Source organism: Malaclemys terrapin, chromosome 3, assembly GCF_027887155.1.
Source record: "Malaclemys terrapin pileata isolate rMalTer1 chromosome 3, rMalTer1.hap1, whole genome shotgun sequence".
NCBI lineage: Eukaryota > Metazoa > Chordata > Testudines > Emydidae > Malaclemys > Malaclemys terrapin.
This window is the reverse complement of record NC_071507.1, coordinates 112,925,999-112,944,822: the sequence shown is the minus strand read 5'-3', so window position 1 is coordinate 112,944,822 and position 18,824 is coordinate 112,925,999. Positions and strand designations below refer to the sequence as shown.

The following is an 18,824-nucleotide window of genomic DNA, read 5'->3' as shown; positions in this document are numbered from 1 at the left end:
GACCACAAGGGTCATCTAGTCTAATCCCCTGCCAAGATTCAGGATTTGTTGTGTCTAAACCATCCAAGACATGGCTGTCCAGTCTCCTTTTGAAAGCCTCCAGTGAAGGAAATTCCACAACTGCCTGAGGCAGTTTGTTTGATTGTCCTACTGTTCTTACAGTTAGGAAGTTTTTCCTGAGATTTAATGTAAATCTGCTATGCTGTAGTTTGAACCCACTGCTTCTTGTTCTGCTCTCTGTAGCAAGAGAGAACAATTTTTCTCCATCTTTTTTATGGTAGCCTTTCAAATATTTGAAGACTGCTATCATGTCGTCTCCTTAGTCTCCTCATTTCCAAACTAAAAATAGCCAGTTCCTTCGGCCTTTGCTCATATGGCTTGCATTCCGTCCCTTTGATCATCTTTGTCGCTCACTTCTGGATCCTTTCCAGTTTCTCTACATATTTTCTATACAAAACTGGACATAATACTCCATCTGAGGCCTAACCAGCACCAAGTAGAGCGGTACTATAACCTCCCCATGACTTGCTATGCCTCTGTTAATGCAATCCAAAATTGCAATTGCTTTTTTTCCCCCAACAGCGTCACACTGTTGACTCACGTTGAGGTTTCAGAGTAGCAGCCGTGTTAGTCTGTATCCGCAAAAAGAAGAACAGGAGTACTTGTGGCACCTTAGAGACTAACAAATTTATTAGAGCATAAGCTTTCGTGGACTACAGCCCACTTCTTCGGATGCATATAGAATGGAACATATATTGAGGAGATATATATACACACATACAGAGAGCATAAACAGGTGGGAGTTGTCTTACCAACTCTGAGAGGCCAATTAATTAAGAGAAAAAAAACTTTTGAAGTGATAATCAAGCTAGCCCAGTACAGACAGTTTGATAAGAAGTGTGAGAATACTTACAAGGGGAGATAGATTCAATGTTTGTAATGGCTCAGCCATTCCCAGTCCTTATTCAAACCAGAGTTGATTGTGTCTAGTTTGCATATCAATTCTAGCTCAGCAGTCTCTCGTTGGAGTCTGTTTTTGAAGTTTTTCTGTTGTAATATAGCCACCCGCAGGTCTGTCACTGAATAACCAGACAGGTTAAAGTGTTCTCCCACTGGTTTTTGAGTATTTTGATTCCTGATGTCAGATTTGTGTCCATTAATTCTTTTGCGTAGAGACTGTCCGGTTTGGCCAATGTACATGGCAGAGGGGCATTGCTGGCACATAATGGCATATATCACATTGGTAGATGTGCAGGTGAACGAGCCCCTGATGGTATGGCTGATGTGATTAGGTCCTATGATGATGTCACTTGAATAGATATGTGGACAGAGTTGGCATCGTGAAAAAACAGATTGACAGAGCCAGACGAGTACCCAGAAGTCACCTCCTACAAGACAGGCCCAACAAAGAAAATAACAAAACACCACTAGCTGTCACCTTCAGCCCCCAACTAAAACCTCTCCAGCGCATCATCAGAGATCTACAACCTATCCTGAAAGATGATCCTTTACTCTCACAGATCTTGGGAGACAGACCTGTCCCCGCTTACAGACAACCCCCCAACCTAAAGCAAATACTCACCAGCAACCACACATCACAGAACAAAACCACTAACCCAGGAACCTATCCTTGTAACAAACCGAAGAAGTGGGCTGTAGTCCACGAAAGCTTATGCTCTAATAAATTTGTTGCTGCCAAGCCAGTTATCCCCCATTCTGTATTTGTGCATTTGCCTTTTCTTCTTTGTTGAATTACATTTTGTCATCTCTAGCCCAGTTCTCCAATTTATCAAGATCCCTTTGAACTTTAGTTCTATCCTCCAAAGTGTTTGCAACCCCCTCCCTCAACTCTGTCTCATCTGCAAACTTGATTAGTATGCTCTCCATTTCCACATCCACCAGATCAAGAACTGATCCCTGTGGAACCCCACTTGAGACCCCCCTCCAATTTGACACCACTCCATTAATAGTTACTCTTTATTTGCAGTTGTTTAATCAATTATGTATCCACTTAATGGTAGTTCTACCGACCCCGCATTTCTCCAGCTTACTTATGAGAATGAAGAGTTTGGAGAAAATCAGGCAAAACATTCTCAAGAAAGCAGGATTCCCCAAAAAGCTTTGCCAAAAGTTAGAAGAATTTCCTAATGGTCCTCACTTCCCATTCCCTCTTCTGAAACAGTTAGATCTTAGAAATACACCTCTACTCGGATATAACGCAACCCCATATAACACGAATTCAGATATAACGCAGTAAAGCAGTGCTCCGGGGGCTGGGGGGGGGAGGGGCTGCGCACTCCGGTGGATCAAAGCAAGTTCACTTATAACGCGGTGAGATTTTTTGGCTCCCGAGGACAGCATTATATCGGGGTAGAGGTGTACCAAGATCCAAGATTTTTCAGAAGTGACCTGTGATTTAAGATGCCTCAATTTTTGGTTGGCTGAGTGTGAGATACATTAAAGGGGCCTGATTCTTAGAAGCTGGGTACTGAGTACTTTCTGAAAACCAGGTTTCTTTCAGATGTCCCAAAGACAGATACCCAAATATCAAGTCACGCCAAATCACTAGTCACTTTTAATATTTTTAGTAAAAAAATATGTGTTTTGTTTCTATTTGTTATGCTGAGGTAGCTTAATCAAGGAAGAGTATCTTTCAGTAGCATGAGGCTGCGGAAGAGGGAAGGGACAATAGTTATTGGGACCTGATCCAAATCCCATTGACTTCAATAGGAACTGGATCAGTCCCCTACTTATTAAAGAGATGGAATATCTTAAGATACTTGCATGAGCCCATGCAGGCATTATAATATTCATATGGACTCTGGTAAAGCTGGGTCAGATCTACCATCACATTGCACCTTAGGTTGTCTGCACCCATAGACAACAAAGCTTCAATAGAACATACCTCCATTTTAGTCCATGACTCTTCACTGATAATTGACGAACTTATTCTATGAGCATCATGTTAATAATGTCGAGATGTCCAGACCAATAAATATATCTTTTAGAAACCAAAAATCAATGTCAAATGTCATAGACATTATTCAAAAATGTAAGGAATTTTCTAGACAAAAGGCTTCATCATTGATGGAGCTAAAGTTATAAATATTAAACTTAAAATCTCAAGAGAACATTGTAGTTTCACCAAATCCACAAATGTTAGCCTGGTATTTCAAAATTCAGAGTAAAATATAACAGTAGAAGCTATGGAAATACAGAATGCAAGAGAATCATATGTTTATTATTATTATTGTTCCTTAAGGTCCAGCAAGATGCTATACAAAGTGAAGTATAAAGAAAGTCCCTGATTTTAGCAGATAAGGCTGATCTTGCAAACTCTCATGGATGCAGGAGTACATCTGCAAAGAACAGCATATAGGATCAGGGCCTAAAGGAAACAGTTAAAACAAGGCATATTGACACAGAGAAAGAAAGACTTTCTTTCTGACTGTTTAAAATAGATATAATATTATCAAAAGCTTAAAATCCAAAATATTTCACCATCCCAGCACATAGTATTAGCTGATCTTGGGGAAAAATTTGATGGGTTGCTTTCACAATGTTCAGAACCACGCCAGTGACTCTGAAAATTAAGAAGTGAGCTTATGTCTTGTTGACGGACTGCTTGGGTACTATTTTATATTTAAAGGACTTAGTCAACATGATTTTTTTAAATTGACTAATTTTTTTTAAAAGATTCAGTCTTGTGACAGAACACCATTTAATTAAAAAAAAAGTTAGAGCATTCTCTTTAATCTTTAGGTATGTTTACAGGAGTCTTTGGGGTGGGCTCAAAAGTAACACCAAATTCAGTCATGTGTATCCCACCTTCCCTTTCTATCTTAGATACTTATATCACCAAGTTACCTGAGTGCCTCACATTTTATCTTCACAAGGGATTTATCCTTCCTTGTGAGGTAAGGAAGTACTATTATCTCTATTTTACAGATGGGCAAGTCACATAGTCTCTCTGTGCTGCAGTTCTCAAGGTCACACAGGAAGTTTGTGGCACAGCAGAGAACTGAATCCAAGTACTAGGCTAGTGCCCTAACCACTGGACCATCCTTCCTTCCCACATGTCTGTCTGTTCACATGCCTGTCTACTGCCTCTTCAATTTCTATTTTGCTATCCTCCTGCAGAGTATACACTTGAGCCGCTGTCAGGCAGTGCATGACAGTGATGCAACTGATCATCTGCAAAAATGATGCTGCCAAATTGCAGAAAGTATACAAATTTAAAAACCAGAGAAAAATAAGTATTTCCTCCATGCTCTGTTCTCAGGGTTGGAAGGGACCTCAGGAGGTCATCTAGTCCAACCCCCTGCTCAAGCAGGACCAATCCCCAACTAATCTCAGAGGTTCTGTAACAATAGTAGGTACAGCTTTTCAGATAGAAGTGTAATTTTCCAGACAACAGTGTCCCTATAATCCTAAATGCACCTGCCTATTTAAGACACACCAAACTGTTCCTGTCTTTAACACCACACACATTTCTGAAAAAGTGACAGGTTTTACAACTCTTCACCGAAAGTTACTGGATTCCAGACAATAATTCAGGACAATTCCCTCACATAGTATCAAATATAAAAGCGTTGTTATTTGCAGTGTTGTTCCCAGAATATTAAAGAGACAAGATGGGTGAGGTCATATATTTCATTGGACCAACTTCTGTTGATGAAAAAGACAATCTTTTGAGCTACACAGAGCTCTTCTTCAAGTGTTATGACACTTAGTATAGACACGTAGCTGCTATATCTAGAACTACAAGTCTCTAACAAAAATTTAATAGCTCACATGCCAGATGCACAGTGAGGTGAGATTACACTTAGGTATCCTAGATACACTTGTATTATACCAGGTTTCAAAGTGGTAGCCGTGTTAGTCTGTATCAGCAAAAAGAACCAGGAGTATTTGTGACACCTTAGAGACAAATTTGAGCATAAGCTTTCATGGGCTAAAACTCACTTCATCGTACCCCAGAGCTCCTCACCTTCTAAGTGGATTTGAAATGTCTACAGTCTGCAGACACCTTAAAATCCTTATCAAACCCTCCTTCTTCAAAAGATTGCTATTTTGCATTTAATGTGTATGTGAAGTAGCAATTCAGCTCTTGCCACAATGGCAAGAGCTCCTAAACATGGTGTTAATAATCAGCAGAGCTTAGCATTAAAAAGGAACAGGGTCTGAACACTATTAAGTAACATGCAGACAGAAAACAAGCAGCCTCATGAGGCTACAGACAGCTTCATAACAGAATCTCCTGGGGCAGGGAGAACCAAGGAAAGGTCACTAGCATTTCAAAATTCACAGCATTTGATCCACTCCAGCAACTAAGATTAAAACCCCATCCTAACACTAGGAAGGTTTAAGATTGTCCAGGTGACCCTGACTCTGCATTTGCATATATTTCTAGTGTTTGATTAGAAGTGGAACCTTAGCTTTGAATTTATTCAGGTAATATTCACTTTCTGTGAAAACTAGAGCTGCTCTTAAGGATTTTTCTCTCTTAAGTAACAAAGAGATATTTACTACCCTAGCTCCATTTTAACCTGCAGTTTGTAAAGATGGGAGAAGAGAAACAAAGAGATTTGTGGCAAGACTTAGAATAATCACACATTTATTTGAAGCAAAATAGGCCTGTAAGTGCCTAATTTTCTGTGAATATTGCACATTCCCATTTCACTATCAAATCACGTGTCAGATTTCTATACACTTCTATACACTTTTACAACAGTCTTTCAAACAGCTTAGCAAAACAAACAAAAACCCACCACCAAACCAACCAATCAACCCACCCCCACATTTTGTATCACCGTTTACAATTGCCTTTTTAATTATCAAAGGCAGGAAAAACAAACTAAAGTACCTTCTAAAACTCCACGGGGAAATATATATATGAATATGGCCAAAGAGGGGAAAGAGAAAGCAAACTGACCAGTATTATCTGGGTGGGAGTTAAATAGCAACATCAAGGACTTACAATTTGGGGGGACAATATGATACGAGGGGGGTTGGGGAGGAGGAGATGAGAACCAAACAGGTACTAATTTTACCTTGGCGCAAGGGGGAGCGAGACAGAGAGGAGAACCCAAATTCCCGGGGTTCACACTGGGGAAGGAAAAAAGACGCCAGCCTGGAAGGGATTAATATCAGGGATAGGGTGGGACAGATGAGAACCTACAATCCCAGGGTTAATTAATAATCATGGGGCAGAGGAGAGAGATTGGGGGAAGTAAGGAGAGGAGCCACCCCAAGGGGGGGCGGGCGCTGAGATTCCCTACCCCTGGGTTAACAGAGGGTGCATTAGCTCCAGCCCAGCGAGTCACTGACCTGGTTCTACTCCCTGCAGCAAGTTGCTGCTCCAGCTCCAGGACAAGCAGCACAACGTGCTGCGGGGAAAGAGGCCCCCCCGGAAACCAGCACCGTGTGTAAAAGGGCCCAGTCAGGTCAGCAGAGAGGAGCTGGAACTCTGCTGTCGTTGTGTGTGGCACAGTGACAAGGGCTGGGGCTAAGGGGAAGGCAGGGAGTCAGTGCCGCAGGGCGGGAGACTGTGACCCACTCATGATCTGGAGTGGAGAGGTGTTAAAATGCTGCCACCAGCTACAGGGAGCCTTGGGCTGATCACCCTGCCTCTGCTTGCTCATTCTGCGGCCCATGCTGCTAAACCATCCCTGCCAGAGAGAGCTTATCTGTGGGGCCATCACACTACTTCTGGAGAGCAATAATTTTCCCTTTGGGATAGACCAGATTCCCCCAAATTAGACATATTTTCAAAGCCCTAATTGCTTAGTGAGAATATGCCTCGGACATACAGGACACCCACTCTCCATCAGTGATGTCACCCTCGCCTACTGAATTGTGTGCGGGGTACTCAATATGCTTGCAGTATTTTGTCAGGACCAAAGGTAAGTTTGTCAAAGTATGAAAATGTATGGTAACGTATAGCTTAATAGAAATGGTTCCCTCCTTAGTTTTGGTTATTCATTCATTCTGTTATTTAGTCCTTCAAATATATAACACTGTCTGTAAGTAAAAAGCAACAGAGGGTCCTGTGGCACCTTTAAGACTAACAGAAGTATTGGGAGCATAAGCTTTCGTGGGTAAGAACCTCACTTCTTCAGATGTCTGTAAGTAGTTTTGCTTAAATATGTTTGCACGTTTGTTGTGCACATATGTGACAAGGATGTCAGTTTTCTTTGTGTTACCATCTTTCCCTCTCCCCACCAGGATTTTGCTATATGTATTCACATCCCTGCTTAATATTGAGGTTTGGGGGCAATGAGGGGCATTTTGCTATATTTTTACAGTTTCTTGCTGGGAAAAAAGGAAAATTTTCTGTGTGTGATTTAAGTGGACACTTACAGTCTCACACATTTTATTTTTATATCTCCTTGCTCAATTATTTCTTGCAGCGTGAGACAGTACCCTGAGGAGTCATAGCAACTAACATGATGTTAAACGTGATTTATCACTCGGGATAGAGAGGAACTCCTGTGCTCACCATTATATCAAATGGTTGTGGTTCAAGGTGGGAATACAATGTTAAACATGACTGTCCTTGTTTACACAGAAGCCATGTCTACATAAGGAGATTACATTGGATTAGCTCTAAAGGGCAATTTAACTTTATAAAGCTGAATAATACCTAGCTCTTTGATAGCACTTTTCCTCAGTAGATCTCAAAGTGCTTTACAAAGGAGATCACTATAATTAACCCCATTTTACAGATAGAGAACATGAGGTAGACGGGAGAAGTGATTTCCCCAAGGCCATCTCAAGGTATGTCTACACAGCAATTAAATACCTGTGGCAGCTGACTCGAGCTTGCAAGGCTGGAGGGCCCGAGAGCCTGGGCTTCAGCAAAAGCCCAAATGTCTATGCCACAATTAAACAGCCGGAGCCAGCTGACATGGGCCAGTCATGAGTGTTTAATTGCTGTGTCGACCCACTCTAACATGCCAGTGACAGACCAAGGATAGAACCCCTGCAGAACTCTATCCACTAGGCTATGCTGGTATTATACCAGTTTAAGGCACTTTTCTTGTTAATCATTGCATCTACACAGCTCTGCTTTTTAAAATTAACCACTCAGCATCCTGGACAGATATCCCCTGGTGCAATCGTAACCCACTTGTGACTGTGTGTTACAGGGCCTCCTCTATGCCAATCTGCCAAGAATGTGCATTGTTATAGAGGTTTGACTCTTTAGTTCAAGCTTTAGCAGTTTATGCATTTATCTCTCCTGGTCACTGGTTGAATTCACAGTGTCACTTCGCTCTATGCTCTGTGATTTTTCATGCAGTGGATTTTCAGGATGCCTACTGGGAATTACAGGAATTCTGCAACTGGGGAACAGACTAAAACTCCCATGATTCCTCTCCTGGCAGCTGTTAATTTTAACATTACCATTTTCAAACTGCTGTCAGGCAGCATGGAGGATCCAGTGCTGAGCACTATGATCATGATAGTCGTTAATACAAACAGGATGATGCACACGCGTTTGCAGTCAGACTGATGGATGGATGTGGCTCAGTGGTTTCGTAGGGATGTTGATGCTATGGATATGGCTAATAGAGGAGGAGGAAATTGAGCAGTTAGTTCTGCAGGGTATTTATCTGGAACATCTTTACTCAGTGGAACACTGCTTCTGGGTTCAATCAACTAGAAGTGACTGGTGTGACAGTGTAGTGATTCAAAACTGGACTGGGTTTGGCTGGAGTACCCTGCAAATACTGGGGTCTAGTACCCTGCAAGGTGGGAGAGTCCCAGAGCTCAGGCTGCAGCTTGGGCCCAGACATCTACACTGCAATGAAACAGCCCCACAGCCGGACTCGAGTCAGCTGGCATGGGCCAGCCGCAGGTTTTTATTTGCAGTGTAGACATACCCTGGATGACATATTTCCATAGAGTTGTACCGAAATGAATGTACTGAGTTAACAAAAAACTCAGGTAACACATTTTTTCTTGGATAAAAACAAAAACAATTAAACAAGAACGTGGAGCAAACATAAAACCAATGAAACTACGGCATACCCATCTTAAGGAGAGCTCACAAACTCCTGCAGGTGATACAGTTGAAAGGGTTCTCCTTCATTTTCTGGAGGGCTGATTGTTGTGGGAAGGGCTTGCCATTAGACTTACTGAATCGGTAGTCAGTGTGGTGTATTCTCTACAATTTGCAGTACATCAGAATGTAACACAACATGCTCTATCACAACTGTTTGCTTCTGAGTCGTCTGTGTCATGTTCCTTTCCAGAGCCAGGCACTCCATTTCAGTCCTTTGAGACTGCTCCAGGAAACCATCCCTCCACAAGTCTGCCTTAATGACTGTCTTTTGGGTTGAGTTCACTAGCTCCTGGAACATATCCTCACTTGCCTTTTGATTGTTTAATCGGAGAGCTTTCAGACTCTTCTTTGCTCATGGGGTGTGGCATTACAATTGCTAAGGGAAATCAGAAAAAGCACAAGTACTTATTGTCCCAAAACCAGTCTCCATGCCAACAATGATATAATGTTTCTTTTCCCACTGTTTTGGAGTACCATTCCCATATTCTCGTGACATGCTGGGACTCCCTTTGCAATGGTAAGATGTTTTCCAAATTAGTTCCCCCTTGCATAGGGTCCCTGCAGCAAAGGATGCGTGTTTGGGTAGCTATGTTGGTTTCAGATGAGTGAGGGCTAAGAGTGGATGGACATTTGGGTGGCTGTCTTTGGTTTTAGGTGGGTGGGAGGCAGCGGTCTGCAGGTTAGTAATTGCATGTGCCCCTCTGCAATCTGCCTTTTCATTGGATGTTGTTACCCAAAAGCAAGTCCCCAGGAGACAGAGGGTCTTGTTTAAAAAGGCAATGGGCAAGCCAGCAAGATATGCAGTGCTGCTATTCACCAGAATGGTGTCCACCTAGCTGGTGCAGGAGTGAAAAGGAATCACTAGCTATGTGGGCAGTCCCAAGACACTTTGCCTTCCAGTGCATGTGCCAAAAAGACACCACTATCTTTGCTTTAAGTTCTCCTTTATGCTGTAGATCAGCGTAAAGTTCACTGCAAAATTAATACAATTCTGCAGTAACTGTTCTAAACCCAAATAGCTTAAGACCTCTATGCCACTTGAAATCTCTGTAGCCTCATTTGGGCCATTTACCTAATGAAATTTCAACTGTACTAAAAACTGAGTGCATTAATGAAACCATTAGACAAGGTAACTTTTCTGTTTCCTATTGCTTTTTCTCTTTCTGTATCTGCTGCTACACATTTGCCATGCAGCACATTTGATTTTTTAATCCCCATGGTGCTGACATCTGGAGTGAGGGGGGGAAGGCCAAGGAAGAGGGGGTTGAGGATGGGAGAGTGAGCAGGCAGCAATTTGGGCTCGGGAAGAATGGAGGTGGCAAGTATATCCAATGACTGTATATGACATTCCAGGGTGCAATCCAGACCAGTGAAGGGCTCTGTCACCACCTGCCCTGCAACCTGAGGTGCCTTGCAATTCTCTGCTGCTATGGCCCCCAACCTGGGCCCTTCACAAACAACCAAACGGCATGCAGGTCACACTAAGGGTACGTCTACACTACCCGCTGGATCGGCAGGTAGCGATCTATCTATCTATCGGGGATCCATTTATCACGTGTAGTGTAGACGCGATAAATCGATCCCCGATCGCTCTCCCATCGACTGCTGAACTCCAGCTCAGCGAGAGGCAGAAGCAAAGTCGACGGGGGAGCGGCAGCCATCGATCCCGCACCGTGAGGATGCGAAGTAAGTGATTCTAAGTCGATCTAAGATACGTCGACTTCAGCTACGCTATTCTCGTAGCTGAAGTTGCGTATCTTAGATCGATTTCCCTCCCCCCCCCAGTGTAGACCAAGCCTAAGAGTGTCTGTATAGCCACAGCCCTGTCAGCAATTCTGACGCCAGCAACCTGTTAGCAAACACTCCAGTCACTCTCTGACTTCCAGCAGACTTGGTTACCACATGCAGGGTGACCACATCACACTCCCAGTCCCAATTTTCCCCCACAAAAAATACATATGTTCTGCACTGTCCAGCCCTCTTCTAGGTCCATTGCCCCTCTAAGGGGATTAAGGTACAACAGTTTGCCACCACAGATGGAGTTACCCACATAGTCCAACACTGGATTAGTTTTGATTAAAGAATAAAACAAGTTTATTTAACTGTAAAGGGATAGGTTTTAAGTGAGTACAAGTATAAGGCATTAACATCATAAATAGTTACAGGAAAAATAAAGATAAAACACTTTCTAAACTTAACCAATTAGACTTGGTTCAAGGTGAAGTCTCTTGCCACATGTTCAAGTGACATTGCTGACCAAACTCTCAGGCCAGGATGTGTTCCCAAGGTCCAGTGGCTGCATCTTTTGGCCTCTTATGTGAAAAAGAGAGATGGATAGAGAACTTGGGGTGTTTTTGCCCCTCACTTTTATGGTCCGGCTCCCCTTTAAAATGCATTTTCCTGAGAGTGACCCCTAGATAAAGTTCTCTCCAGCTGAGAGCAAAGAAACAGGGAATCTGGTAGAGGAAGTTCCATGCTATTTCTTTTCACCTGTGCATTCAGAAATGCTGACCTCCCTTGTCACTTGCCTTACCCCCCTTCCATGCCAAAGAATGGCCACTTGATAGGTGATGTCATCAAAGTTGATAGGCCACCTGGCTAGGGGCATCAACTTGTCCTTTGTCTTTGAGAAACAGGTTTACCCACTTCCCAGACTTTTCTGATAAACACACTTCAGTCACCATTTCAGCTTATGTTCATAACTTTACATACATTTCACCATGATATTATTGACCAGCAAGTTATTAGTTTTCAAGTGATACCTCAAGGCCTATTTTGTACAAAGGTTACTACAATAGTGTGTAGGGTGTGAATACAGGGGTGTATTCCATCACACTGTGGGATTTGATACAACAGGGAAATAAAACAGATTCCATTTTGAGCACACTGGGGGTTTGTTAAATGCTGAAAAAGGTGGAGAGAGACCCTTGGCTCTGCCCAACATGGCAGAGGACAGCTTATACCCAGAAAAGTAGTTTAATGTCCCCTATGCAGTAGTAATATAATCCAGCGCATAATACTTACACATACAGATCTCCTCTGCAGCATTTTGAGGCTGGCTGCTGGGACGCTTGCATAATCTCCAAATTTCCTGGTTCATACTGTTCTTGGCTGCCCTGTGAAATCTTCTGGCTGAGCCCCATAGCATACATTGGGTCAAAGGGGTTTGGGTTGCTAGCCATGCTGTCTGCAGGGCTCTGTGGAAAACTATCTACCACATCATTCTTTGATTTGGTGGTAGTATCACTTGCTCCCACTTACCTGGACTGCACTTTTGCAATACCCTAGGCCCTGTTCTGGTCACTTTTCCACAGGTACTTGTGTCGGAGCTTGTTTGCTTTGTTTTGGCACTGAGACCAGCTTCAGGAGTGATCCCTCTCCTTTGTGTGCTCTGGCTTCAACTTTTAGATGTTTGCATTCTGATGACAGCTGGGACTGAACATGCAGCTCTCCAAAAACAGCCGTCAAGTCCAGGATCTCTGAAGGGGTCCACGTGGAAGTATGGGGGATTCGGGGATGGCTACTCTAATGGGTATGTGAATTCACTAGTGCCTGATATAAAAAAGGAACGCTCCTGGCTGCTTGCCAGGATTGAAACAGAGAGATGGCATCCAGTTAAGATGATTCCAGAGAAGTTGAGGGCATGCACAGGTACAAAGACAGGTTGATCTAGGTCTGAAGCAATGCACTGTAGAGATTGTAGTTGGAGGACTGCCAGAAGCTAAATAATTTGGAATGGGTCCACATGAGCCTTAAAGCAAACAAACACACTGCAAAGTTGAGTTACTCCTGTTCCAAGGAGGATTACATACTGCAACCCCAGAGGCCAAATAATTTGCTTTAAAAAAAAGAAAAAAAAAAAAAAAAAGGTTGTGTGTGGATGCAAGGTACTTCAAGGCAACTAAGGCCTGGTCTTCACTAGAAAATTAGGTCGGCATAACTACATCACTCAGGGATGTGAATAATCCACAGCCTTGAACCGTGCAGTTAAGTCAACCTAAGTCCCTGTGTAGACAGCACTAGGTTAACAGAAGAATTCTTCTGTCAACCTAGCTATCATCTCTCCGGGAGGTGGATTACTTACAGCAACGGGAGAATCGCTCCCATTGGCATAGGTAGTGTCTACAGTGAAGCACTAAAGCAGCACAGTGCAACTGTTTCATTTTAAATGTAGACAAGCCCTAACTAAAGTTACTGCCGTGTAACATGCCCATATGGCAAAGCCTTGAATGCTAGTTACATGTTCTAACACAGTGTAGATTAGCCTTCTGCCTCGTTAATGAAACCTCCTTCTCCCATATCTTCTCACTGACTTGTGCACATCTGATTTGGCATAATGATAGTGATTGCTTTCTTAAATAACTTTTGGGGTGAAATCCTGTCTGCATTGAAGTTAATAGCAAATCTAAATGATCTAATTGTTTAATGTTTCTGTTTCTCAGTTCATGTTTGCTGAGGAGAGGACTAAAGGTATTTTTTCAATAAAAATACTTCTAAACCCCCAAAAGTTTTCAAAGTGCAATACAGAAGTATACACATGTAGAAAACAAACAGGTGGCAAGATCATCAACAAGAGAAATTGATATTGCTCAGGCTATATAATCCCAAGAATGGTATCTGCACACAGATACCCACAGGCATTATAAAATCAGCCTAGAATAAAACGTTTCAGCAAGAGCAGACATTTACCAGATCCCAGATTGATAAGCATTTAGATGGGAACTACTTTTTGCAGCTCTAGCAATCTGGGTTACTAAATATAGACACATTTCAATACAAAGTCAGTTTAATTAAAGGGGTTAATCTCTCTTTCATTCCAGAACAATTGTGCAACTAGCTCAGAATATGATACTTATTTCAGCATGGAGAACACAGCCCAGAAGTGAAACAACTGTTCATTAGTCACTACAATATTGCTCCACTGGGATGTTAGGGTTTCATTCTCATTCTGATGTTAATACCAGTGTTACTCCATTCACTTCAAATCACATGAATTACATATAGTGTGAAGAGACAATCTCATCCTTTTGTATTCAGATGTGTGTGTATTGGAGATGAAAATACATATACTTAGTTCTTATATAGTACTTTACATTTTCAAAGTGTTCAGCAAACATGAACTAATTCTCCCAAAGACCCTTTATAGCCATGCTAATACACACTACCAATATTTCCTCTCCCCCAACTCCCTATTCTCCTTATAATGTTAATGTGTTTGTTGTGGTGGAAGGTTTGCATCTACTTTATCTTCACATTTTTTAACACAGTTTTTCAGTCCAGGTGTCAAATACAAACATTCCTGACATTGGTCTTGTTGATTGAATATGGTGATTTAAAACAAATATGTAGGTGATACTTTGGTATTGAATATTACCTCAATGTTGATTTTAGTAGTATAAAGTTTGAATGGATGTTGCAGAGAAGAGACACAAAATGGCCAAATCATAAGGGACTTCAGTGAAAATGTGCATTTTTAATTCATTTTGGGTAGAATTTTTTCTCATCTGAATAGATACCCCCAAAGCCTTTATATTGTTAAAAAGCACCAGTTAGGTTTGGTGAGAACACTATAGAATTCCCTTAGGAAATTTTAAAGAGAACAGTAGAATCATGAAATAGCGCAGTCTCAAGTTGTAATAACCTCCAACAACCAAAGGGTTAATTCCTATTAATTCTGGTAGTAGAAAGGGAAATACTGCAGCAGTGGGCCTATGACCCCTTCTTTGTTTTAAGGGAGTCTTTCCTCTTCCATTCTGAGGGTATTTCCACCCCCCCCCCCCGACCCCCCGTTAATATATACTTGGCTACAGCATTTAGTTCTACATCTGTTTCTGGAAAACAGTTATCCTAATTTAGAAATCTCCTGAGTGGGTTGTGGCTTTCTGTAGGTCCTGCTAAGAGAAACAAATCCCTCCTTGGGAAAGGGAATAAATAAATAGGACAGGATCTATGGCAAAGTGAGAGCTACACCTAACTAAGCAAAGAGATACTGAAAACTGCAAATCTCATGGTTTTCTAGGTAGCATATTGCCACCTAGCAGCAGTTAGGGTAAGTAGCACAAACCTGACCATTGCTTCATAAACAATACTCTGTGGTAGTCTGGTAGGTCCTGGTATTGTTGTGTCACGTACAGAACTAGGTGGCAGACAATGGAATTAGGAATGGAGGAACGTGGATAGAAATTAATGGCACTCCTGGTTTTGGAATTTAAGATATTGATGTATTTCAGGTTTAGAGTCCCTTGAACACGTTTGTATCTATTTTCTGTACATTGTATTATGACAAGAGAGACTCTAAAACAATAAAATCATCAGATAGGGTAGTAAAGGATGTGGGTTTGACCTTAGTGTGTGTAGCTCTTTACTCATGCAAGTAGTCCCATTGATTTCAATACTCCCATCATCTCCTTTTCACACTGCAAAACCAATACAATTATGGGAGTGAAGTCATCATCTCAATTAACTAAATTCCAACTGCAGGGCCAAATTCACCATCACTTACACCTGAGCATCTCCTTTATTACTGCTGATGGCATACCAGCCAGAAAGAACAAAGCTTGACTTTCAGATCCCAGGCGGAGTTTGCAAGGCTGACAGTTAGAAACATTATTGAAATACAAAACACATGGAACTTTGTGACGCTATTCCTTGTAGTCACTTTTCATAGCAGAACACTATTTCACATAACAAGACAGTGGTAGATTCCGGCTTAGCTTCAGAGATTCCAAGACCAGAAGGGATCACTGTGATCCATCTAGTCTGACCTCCTGTATAACACAGGCCATGGAATTCCTCCAAATCATTCCTAGAGCAGATCTTTTAGAAACACATCCAATCTTGATTTAAAAATGATGGAGAATCCACCACAGTCCTTGGTGATTTGTTTCAATGGTTAATTACGCTCACTGTCAAAAACATATGCCTTATTTCCAGTCTGAATTTGTCTAGATTCAACTTCCAGTCATTGGATTGTGTTTCACCTTTCTCTGCTAGATTGAAGAGCCCGTTATTAAATATTTGCTCCTTGTGTAGATACCGATAGACTAATCAGGCCATCCTATAACCTTCTCTTTATTAATCTAAATAGACTGAGTTATATGCATTTATCACTATTTGGCATGTTTTCTAACCCTTTAATCATTCTCGTGCCTCTTCTCTGAACCCTGTCCAATTTATCAACATGCTTCTTGAAGTGTAGACACTGGTAATGGATACAGTATTCCAGCAGTGGCTGCACAAGTGCCAAATACAGATGTAAAATAACCTCTCTACTCCTATTTGGGATTCCCGTTTATACATCTCAGGATCCCTTTTGCCCTTTTGGCCACAGTGTCATATTGGGAACTCATGTTCAGCTGATTATCCCCCACAACTCTCAAATCTTTTTCAGAGTCCCTGCTTCCCAGGATAGAGTCCCTATGCTGTAAGTATGGCCTACATTCTTTGTTTCTAGATGTATACATTTAGCCATATTAAAATGCATATTGTTTGATAGTGCCTAGTTTACCAAGCAATCCAGATTGCTCTCAGTGACCTTTCCTCCTCATTATTTTCCACTCCCCCAATTTCTGTGTCATCTGCAAACTTTCAGCGATGATCTCATATTTTCCAAGTCATAATGTTAAATAGGGCAAAGAACCAGTCCCTGTACAGGATCCCACTGTAAATACACCCACGCAACGAGGATTCACCATTTAGAATGACATTTTAAGACGTATTAGATCTCAGGAATTTCTGGATTCCAGTCACATTACCATATTCGGTTCACTAGGGATGACCCTGACTGTCATCAACTCTGTATGGAAATATATTGAGCACATTAAAATACATACAAATATACACACCAAGTTTGTGTCTCTTGCATCTCACTCCTCCTTCCTCACTTCTCCTTCTGTGTTCTACAAAACTTTCAGAAAAAAGTGCACCCCACCTTTTTCTTCAAGAGCATTAGAACCATACAGAAATAGGCCAAGTGATAAAATCATGCATCACTTTGCTCCATTGCATATGTCATAACTATAAAGGGAAGGGTAACAGCCCTCCTGTGTACCATACTATAATCCCTCCTGGCCAGAGACACCAAAATCCTTTTACCTGTAAAGAGTTAAGAAGCTCAGGTAACCTGGCTGACACCTGACCCAAAGGACCAATAAGGGGACAAGATACTTTCAAATCTTGGTGGGGGGAAGGCTTTTGTTTGTGCTCTTTGTTTTGGGGGGAGTTCGCTCTTGGGACTGAGAGGGACCAGACATCAATCCATGCTCTCCAAATCTCTCTGAACAAGTCTCTCATATTTCAAACTTGTAAGTACAGCCAGGCAAGGCGTGTTAGTTTTATCTTTGTTTTCTCAACTTGTAAATGTACCTTTACTAGGGTGTTTACCTCTGTTTGCTGTAACTTTGAACCTAAGGCTAGAGGGGGATCCTCTGGGCTCTTTAAGTTTGATTGCCCTGTAAAGTTATTTTCCATCCTGATTTTACAGAGATGATTTTTACCTTTTTCTTTAATTAAAAGCCTTCTTTTTAAGAACCTGATTGATTTTTCCTTGTTTTTAGATCCAAGGGGGTTGGATCTTGATCCACCAGGAGTTGGAGGGAGGATGGTTAATTTCTCCTTGTTTTAAGATCCAAGGGGTTTGGATCTGTATTCACCAGGGAATTGGTGAAGAGTCTCTCAAGGCTACCCAGGGAAGGGAATTAGCACATGGGAGTGGTGGCAGCAGGCCAGATCTAAGCTGGCAGTTAAGCTTATAAGTTTTCATGCAGGCCCCCACATCTGTACCCTAAAGTTCAGAGTGGGGAAGGAGCCTTGACAGCATAAATGTCACTTTTAATTAAAAGCATTCCCTGAAAATAGGCCATTAATTAGGGCAAGTATAGATCCTCTTTATGCATTCTGGCCAACCAGTAAATAAGATCATAACTGCAGACGTTCCTGCATCAATAACAAAGTGTCGATTCTTTTGCTATTTTTGATTTGTCTGATTTTTTTTTTTCCAAATTGCACATAAAAAACACAATTGAAAAAAAGCTAACACATTTTGTAACTCACCAAAGACATTGTTCTGTCATTTAACGGTAAAGGGTACTTAAAATAAATAAGTTTCCCTGGAAATATAAAAAACATCATTACAATAGAGAACCCTTTAATATCAGATCCAGATGTTTATAGAAATTATATAACCTTAGTAAAAATGAACAAACACAACAACATGTTACAAAATACAGCCCTGATCCAGCAAACACTTCATGAAGTGTGTAACTTTACTTACAAATAGCTCCACTCAAGATAATAGGACTACTTTTGTGAGTAACGTAGCCCATAGACTTAAGCGTTTGCAGTGTCAGGAATATAGAGTATGAAATGCTCTCCCTTTGAAATCTTCATGAGCCTCAATTAATTATTAAGGGGTGCACATGCATTGACAGAAGATCCAGATGCTCCAGACTACAGTTATATAAAGCTCCTACCACCTACCCATCCTCACTTGCTCTCTTTGGTCCTAATTCAGCAAAGCACTTAAGCACATAAATAGTCCCATTGATTCTGGTGGAATTTAAGCATATGCTTAAGTGCTTTTAGAATCAGGGCGCTTCTGCCTGCTAAATTTCCTTCCTTCATTCCTTATTCCCTTCCTGGTAGCTTATTAAATATTTTTAAAGAGCAGTTATTACAGTTATCTGTATGTTAAGTTTTAGGTCCCAATCCTCAGTGAGGGTCCATCTGAGGTAGGCTCATTGTAGGTGTGGGCCTTAGT

General features: G+C 41.6%; 1 protein-coding gene across 3 annotated transcripts in view; it reads right to left on the bottom strand.

Annotated features, from left to right (window-relative positions):
* The window catches only part of ECHDC1 (ethylmalonyl-CoA decarboxylase 1), a 44,611-nt gene extending 38,139 nt beyond the window's left edge, over positions 1-6,472 (bottom strand). Inside the window, exon 1 of one of the 3 annotated variants that reach the window (XM_054023902.1) lies at positions 6,331-6,472. The gene's annotated coding sequence lies outside the window, so the exon portion shown is untranslated. Of the gene's footprint in view, positions 1-6,053; positions 6,214-6,281; positions 6,304-6,330 lie in introns of those variants that run through there. The other 2 variants (XM_054023904.1, XM_054023903.1) reach the window with 2 other exon arrangements.
* Between the last annotated feature and the right edge of the window lie 12,352 nt (positions 6,473-18,824).